Raw genomic sequence first — 6,800 nt, 5'->3', positions numbered from 1 at the left:
GCCCAGGCACACACGTGAGTGTTGGCTGCTCCCGAGTAACCCAGAGAGGAAAGGGTGGTGACACAAGTCTCACGATATTTGGTGTGTTTTTTAAAACCCCAGGCCCGGGAGTCAGATGATTTAATGAGACTTTCAGCTTTCATTCAAAAAAAATTGTTTCGAGCCTGCCTGGGTGCAGAAAAAAGCCTGAAAACATGGCTCAAAACCTAAAGACAAACATATAAACCCTAAAATGTTATATATTTATTTAATCTCATGATGGGGGGGGGGAGGGAGCTGACTCATGCTCTTTGAACACTTGCCACTGGCAGTATTGTGTGAAGGGTGTTAATGCTGTGTGAAGGATATTATAAAATAACACACCCTAATACCAGTGGCAAACACACGTTGTTTAATAGTTTGACTGCACCAGAAAAGAAAACAATATCCTAAAGCATTTTCACAACCAGGAGTACAGAACAATTCTAGCCCAGAATAGCCACTAATCTCTGAGAGCCTGTACCCTAGGCTGCAGAGCTGGAGGGGGGGCACGGCACCTGGGCCATGGCCTGACCACTTTTGAGCAGGTACATGGAAAATAGGGTTGCCATTGACTAGGCCGCGTTTTCTACTCTCTTGCCAGTTAAGAGATGTCACTTGCTGGGTCTTCGTTTTGTTGATGCTTGTGCGGTGATCTTGTAACTAGCGGTCACACTCCGAATGGCTGGAAGCATGCATGGCAGCCACCCAGGTCCCACTCTGCATGCGCAGCAGGCCGGGGCCTCACCTGACAGTTGCCAAAACCGCAATGGCACCTCTCAGCGCCAAGAACCAGCCGGGAAGTGAGACAGACACATCAGCCAATGGCCAGGCTCGCCAGCAGGGAAGGGGTCAGGTGTGGAGTAGGAGAGATGGGGATCCTGGGAGAGAACAGTATGGGGGGAGGGGCTTCCGGAGGGCTGAGGCTCTTGAGAGGGGGTAGACTAGGCCAGGGATTTCAGGTTCTCAGGAATGGTGGAGCACCTGAGAGTGGAAGAGAAGGGTCATGCAGAAGGTGGCAAATCTATGTTCCCCAACTTTAAAGGGGGCATATGCTGCACTAAATCCAACCTCCCTCCCCAGCACCCCATTCTTCACAGGAACTAGTGGAAAGCCAGGGGTTTGTGGGGAGAAGTAATACAGGAGAGCTCCTGTAGATGGCCCATACAGATCCTCTCTCCTGGGATATGTCCGCACATGACTGACCCAAGAATTATCTGAGATTTAATGAAGGATTTTTTCCCATTAGGTTAGTAGCTAAAAGGGCACCTGCAGCCGCTTAGCCTTGATAGCCTGACCAACCCCACAGTGCATTGGTCTTACTCAGCTTGAAGTTTGAGGCCACTTTCAGCAGGAGGCTGCAGCACCACTGCATCTTTGGGAAACACTCCCTAAGCAGGCCTACAGCCTGGCGCTCTGGGACTCTCCTGACCAGTGCTGTCACCACAAGGAATGCAGGCTTCCGAGCCAGGGACAGAACATTCTCCTTGAGGTTGAAACAGAGACCAGCAACTTGGCTAGGATGAGGGAGAAGCCTGTCAAGGGCATTGGGAACGCAGAGGTGGGATGTTAAATGGCCCCTTTTGAAATGCTGTGGGGCGAGAATGGACAAACTGCTTCCCCTGGAATACACTATGCCGCAATCACTGAGAGGGAACTTACTGAGCAGCCCTATTGCCTTACAGTTCATAGTGCCCAGGACAGGTGCTGACACAGATAGATGGTCTCTTTCTCTCCATGCTGCCCATATAGAAAACTTTCCCCTTGTCAGGCCAGTTATCTGTGCCAAGGGACACAGGCCTACTATGCTTCACTATAGCTTAAGCAAGATCGTCTAAGAAATGTCTTACAGGGTACAGGCCTGTAGGTTCCTTGTGTTACTGCTAAATATAATAAAAGGCTAAACTAGCTCTATGGGCTACACTGCTGGCCTGGTGGAGTTGTTGGGGTGGCTGGTGTTGGTGAAGGCAATCTTTGCTGCCAACTATCACACCTGTCCTCTGCATGCTCGCTATCCTCCTCTCTGCTGCGGATGGTGCTGAAGTTGCTGTTGGAGGAGCTTGTGTTTAATCTTAAGGCAAAAGGGCACCAGGCACTTGTTCTCCTGGCAGTGCTTAGCATGGTAGCAGCAAAGAGCAATGAGCTGTTTGCAAATAGGGCACCCTCCGTTGGTCTTGCGCTTGCAGCCTTTGGTGTGTCGGACAACCCGCTTCATCTTCTGACAGGACGGCAGTGAACAGTTGGCATTACGACACTGGCAGGCATGGACAAGGGACTGGATACAGCGCTGGATGCTCAGGCGGCGGGAGTCACCAGGGCTCTGGGTGGTTGCAGTCTGCTGGTTGTCGCTCTCATCGTCTAGGCCAAGGCCCAATTTCTCCATCTTGTGGTCGTGGTTTTTAGTGTTATAACAGGTGATGCACAGGTCGTAATCCTGGAAACAGACAAAACATTTTGAAAATTAAACAGCTGTCTACATAACCTGACACAATAAATATACAAATGGGGTCATGTCACCAACAAGGGAGCCCAACTGTCCCAGATGGACTGTGGTGGGGGAATTGGCCTTTTTGTTAATTATAAAGCCAGAAGGGACCATTGTGATCATCTAGACCACTGCTTTTAGAAAACATCCAGTCTTGATTTCAAAGTTTGCAGTGATGGAGAATCCATCACAACCCATGCTAAATTGTTCCAATGGCTAATTACTGTCACTTAAATTTGCACCTTATTTCTAGTGTAGATTTCTCCAGCCATTGGATCTTGTTATACCTTTGCCTGCTAGATTGAAGGGCACTCTCATCACATTTCTTTTCTCCACGTAGGTAGCTCTAAACTGATCCAGTCACTCCTTAAACATCTCTTCGTTAAGATTGAGCTGCTTGTAAGCATGTTTTCCAATCTTGTATTCATTCTTGTGGCTCTTCTCTGAACCCGCTCCAATTTATCAACTTTTTTTTTTTTAATTGCAGACAGTAGAACTAAACGCACTATTCCAGCGGAAGTCACACCAGTGCCAAATAGAGATACTATGACCTCTCTTTTCCTACTCGATATTCCCCTTTTTATACAGCCAAGGGTCGCACTCGCTCTTTTAGCCCGTGTTGCACTGCCTTGTAATGTTCCTTCCATGGGCAGCAGGTCGCATAGGCTGGGGGAGACTTTGCCGCCCCAAAGAGCCAGATGTGACCTGCCCCCTGCTGTGACGCTCCCTGCGGACAGCTGTGGCTCCAGTCCTCTGGCTCCGAGTCCAGTCCTGTAGTGCTCCGGGGCTGGGGTCAGCCGCCTTCCCACGCTCCAGAGCTGGGGAGGCTGGGGCCATGCGCCACCCACCCTCCCAGTGCTCCTTTGGGGCTGGGGTCTAGCTGTGGGACTGGACCAATGGCTGCAGTGCCGGGGGAGGCTCTGGGCTTGTGGCGGGGTGGGGGGGGGAGTTGGTTCCAGCAGGGGTGGAAGGGTTGGGGCCTGGGGCGGAAGAGGAGGGGCTGGGGGCTGGCCTCCCACAGCCGGTGGGTCACACGCCACTCATGGTTCCCTCTAACCATTGCGCAGGCAGCTGTCAGTGTGAATGTACAACAGCGCTTTCCCTTCTGCGCTTTCAGAGCAGCGCTGTAACTTCCAGAAAAGCCCAGAAAGCTGTGGAGGAGAAAGAGGCGGCTACGAAGGAGCTCACAAATCCCTACGTGCAGCCTCAGGGGAGCGATTGGTACTTTTCCAAAAGATGCAGGGGCTAGAGGAGAAGTTCGAAGGAAGTAGGGCTCAGGGACAGGGAGCAAGAGAGGAAATACGCTGCTCGGCTGCCAGCTGAGGGGCTAGAAATCAGATGGCGATCGCGGGTGGAGAGACTCAGGGAGCTGGACTGGGTTTGCGATGTGTTCGAGAGAGAGAAGAGGGACACCGCGCCGAAGGGGGACACAGAGTGTGAGAGAGATCGGAGGACCGGAGCACCGGTTCCCATCCCCACGGGTCTGGTGGAGCCAAGGGAGCTGGAGCAACCTGCAGGGCCAGTTACTAGAAGCAGGGCGAGAGAGTTAGCACAGGCTGACATGGTACCTTCAGGAGCGGAGTCGGAGGTTGAGGCTCAGGACGGGAAGTTCGCAGCAGCAGCTGGGAGCAGTCTGCAAAGGGAAAAGTGATGCCCCAGAGTGGCGCAGCAGGAAGTGGGGTCACGTGTCCTTTCAGAGGAAGTGACTGGGGGTGCAAAGGTGAGCAGAGCAAAGGGGGCAGCGCTCTCCTCTGCCCCTACTCGTGACGAGGGGGTGCCCTTAGAGACTGGGATGGTTCAGGGACTAGCACAGGGGTTCGCAAACTTTTTTTTTTTCCCACGGACCACTTGAAAATCGCTGCGGGGCTCGGCAGGCCACTTACTGAGCTTTCCAAATGTTGTTTGTTCCGTTAGCTAACGATTGGAAAGTGCTTCGGATAAAAGCGCTTTATAAAAAACCTTAATAATAATAAACTTCTTTTGCTCTACAATAAAAGCACACAGCTCATATTTTAATAGCAGTCGTCTGACCTTTCTAATGTGATGGAGGCGCTCTCTCTCCCCTGCCACGGCAGCCCCTGAGCTGGGGCTGGGAAGGGGGGGGGGGGTCTCTCCCCTGCCACAGCAGCCCCTGAGCTGGGGCTGGGAAGGGGGGGGAGTCTCTTCCCCCCCCCACAGCAGCCCCTGAGCTGGGGCTGGGAAGGAGGGGGAGTCTCTTCCCCCCCCCCACAGCAGCCCCTGAGCTGGGGCTGGGAAGAAGGGGGGGGTCTCCCCAGCAGCCACGGCCCTGGAGCTGGGGAAAGTCGTCTCTTTCTCTGGTCACTGCAGCCCTGCATGTTCCCAAATTCCCCCCACCCCCTCTTCTCACCCCAGTGCCCCCTCCCACCTACCCCCTATTTCCCCCAAGGCCGCCACCTCACCTTTCATGTGCGTCTTCTCCAGGGTCCAGGCACCTAATTAGTGGGGCCACGCCTGTGGGGCCCCACTAATTCGGTGGGTGGCCCTTCATTTGCTTGTGTGCAGCCACCCAGGTGCGCATCTTCGAGGGAACTATCCGCAGACCACCTGAATGGAGCTTGCAGACCACTCGTGGTGGTCTGCGGACCACAGTTTTAAAAACCTCTGGACTAGAAGATGCAGTGTTACAGGTGACACAAGTAGCTAGTATCTGTGATGTAGTAATCGCTAGGTTACAACACAGAGAAAGACACCATCCAAGGAATGCTAGATCTGCTCCTCCACTCAATGTTACATTGACACCATATAGGTCAAGATCATATAGCCCCTTCGGGTGGGAACTTATTGACATTTGGATGATCACCAGCACTGCCTAGGTCCCTAGAATTTCAAGGACCTTCTTCACTCCCTTGGTATATGCTGGTATCACCTGGCGTACCTGTAGAACACCCAGTGTTCATGGACTTAGAATCATAGAATATCAGGGTTGGAAGGGACCCCAGAAGGTCATCTAGTCCAACCCCTGCTCGAAGCAGGACCAATTCCCAGTTAAATCATCCCAGCCAGGGCTTTGTCAAGCCTGACCTTAAAAACCTCTAAGGAAGGAGATTCTACCACCTCCCTAGGTAACGCATTCCAGTGTTTCACCTCCCTCATAGTGAAAAAGTTTTTCCTAATATCCAATCTAAACCTCCCCTACTACAACTTGAGACCATTACTCCTCGTTCTGTCATCTGCTACCATTGAGAACAGTCTAGAGCCATCCTCTTTGGAACCCCCTTTCAGGTAGTTGAAAGCAGCTATCAAATCCCCCCTCATTCTTCTCTTCTGCAGACTAAACAATCCCAGCTCCCTCAGCCTCTCCTCATAAGTCATGTGTTCTAGACCGCTAATCATTTTTGTTGCCCTTCGCTGGACTCTCTCCAATTTATCCACATTCTTCTTGTAGTGTGGGGCCCAAAACTGGACACAGTACTCCAGATGAGGCCTCACCAATGTCGAATAGAGGGGAACGATCACATCCCTCGATCTGCTCGCTATGCCCCTACTTATACATCTCAAAATGCCATTGGTCTTCTTGGCAACAAGGGCACACTGCTGACTCATATCCAGCTTCTCATCCACTGTCACCCCTAGGTCCTTTTCCGCAGAACTGCTGCCTAGCCATTCAGCCCCTAGTCTGTAGCGGTGCATTGGATTCTTCCGTCCTAAGTGCAGGACCCTGCACTTATCCTTATTGAACGTCATCAGATTTCTTTTGGCCCAATCCTCCAATTTGTCTAGGTACTTCTGTATCCTATCCCTCCCCTCCAGCGTATCTACCACTCCTCCCAGTTTAGTATCATCCGCACTTAGGGATGTCCTGTGTCAGAGTGGAGATGCCTTAAGTGTAGGATGTGGAGGTTTTTATGGCGAGTTACCCTGCTCACCCAGTATTATATGCAGGGGAAAGTTCTGATAGCTCTGATGCGGAACGTGCTGATCCGGGTAAGAGAGTCCCATATCCTGTATCGAGGAGTCAAAGCCCAGAAACCATAGATTCAGATCCAGGCAGCAAAAGCCCACATCCTGATCCAGGGAGATGAACCCTAGATTCTGATTCAGATTGTCCCATGGCAGCTGTTACAGAGATTAAGTCCCTAGATTTGATAGCTAAGCAAGTAGGGATGATGGAGGATGCTTTGGTTGTGAGGCATGCACAGTGTGTGCAAGAAACTGTGAAAGTATTTGGCTTACCAAGGGAAGACTGGGTTAAAATCCTACAGCTCACAGTGAATTGAGCATTATGGAGCGTTACTCCCTGAGTATACAGTAGGAGAGAGATCTTTTAAAGAAACAG

General features: G+C 51.6%; 1 pseudogene across 1 annotated transcript; it reads right to left on the bottom strand.

Annotated features, from left to right (window-relative positions):
* Positions 1-395: 395 nt before the first annotated feature.
* LOC144259382 (histone acetyltransferase p300 pseudogene) lies at positions 396-4,164 on the bottom strand (annotated as a pseudogene). Its single transcript, XR_013344840.1, has 2 exons — positions 4,072-4,164; positions 396-2,452 (listed from the first exon to the last, which is right to left on the bottom strand). The product of XR_013344840.1 is annotated as a histone acetyltransferase p300 pseudogene (transcript).
* Positions 4,165-6,800: the final 2,636 nt, after the last annotated feature.

Source organism: Eretmochelys imbricata, chromosome 1 (assembly GCF_965152235.1).
Source record: "Eretmochelys imbricata isolate rEreImb1 chromosome 1, rEreImb1.hap1, whole genome shotgun sequence".
In the NCBI taxonomy this organism is placed as follows: Eukaryota; Metazoa; Chordata; order Testudines; family Cheloniidae; genus Eretmochelys; species Eretmochelys imbricata.
This window is presented reverse-complemented; position numbering and strand designations above follow the sequence as displayed.